This window comes from Triticum dicoccoides, chromosome 4A (assembly GCF_002162155.2).
Source record: "Triticum dicoccoides isolate Atlit2015 ecotype Zavitan chromosome 4A, WEW_v2.0, whole genome shotgun sequence".
In the NCBI taxonomy this organism is placed as follows: domain Eukaryota; kingdom Viridiplantae; phylum Streptophyta; class Magnoliopsida; order Poales; family Poaceae; genus Triticum; species Triticum dicoccoides.
In genome coordinates this window covers 620,817,293-620,817,925 of record NC_041386.1, presented here as the reverse complement: position 1 = coordinate 620,817,925, position 633 = coordinate 620,817,293, and positions in this window count along the sequence as shown.

Below are 633 nucleotides of genomic sequence, written 5' to 3'. Positions count from 1 at the left end.
AAGCTACTTTGTGCACAATTGTGTGGTAGGAATTAGTATTTCATATACAACTCTAATACTTAAGAATTGCTTACACAATGATATTCATGATATTTTTCTTTCCTCTAAATATTATAGTCTATGTTGGTCCACCACTAGCGAGATATGCAGTTTAATCCATCTTCATTTATCCATATTTATTATGTAATTATTTTCCTATTTTTTCGTTTTTTATGATAATTGTGTGATATCATTGCCACCAAAACTAAACGGCACCAAAATCTTTACTTATGGGGAAAAATGCCACCATTGCTTTTGCTAAAGTTGTATTTTAATTAGGTGTGAACAAGAGCACTATAAATCTGTGAAGTCTGCTTTATTTCTTGGCTCCAAAGCTGCTTGTTATACTAGCTTGATTGAGCATTTAAAAGTTGCATTGTCCTTTAGCCCCTGCTAAGAGTTCGTTGTAGTTCTTCCACTCCATATATGCCTCCCGCTATGGAGGGGTACACATACACTGCGTTCCTACCAACCATTGAAAGGTTGATCCGACTTGGTAATACACACATGACATCCAACATGTTTTATCCTTAGTCGGCTAGGGATACAACCACCCCATTAACTACCCAACATATGGTTGGCTCTCCGTTTCAA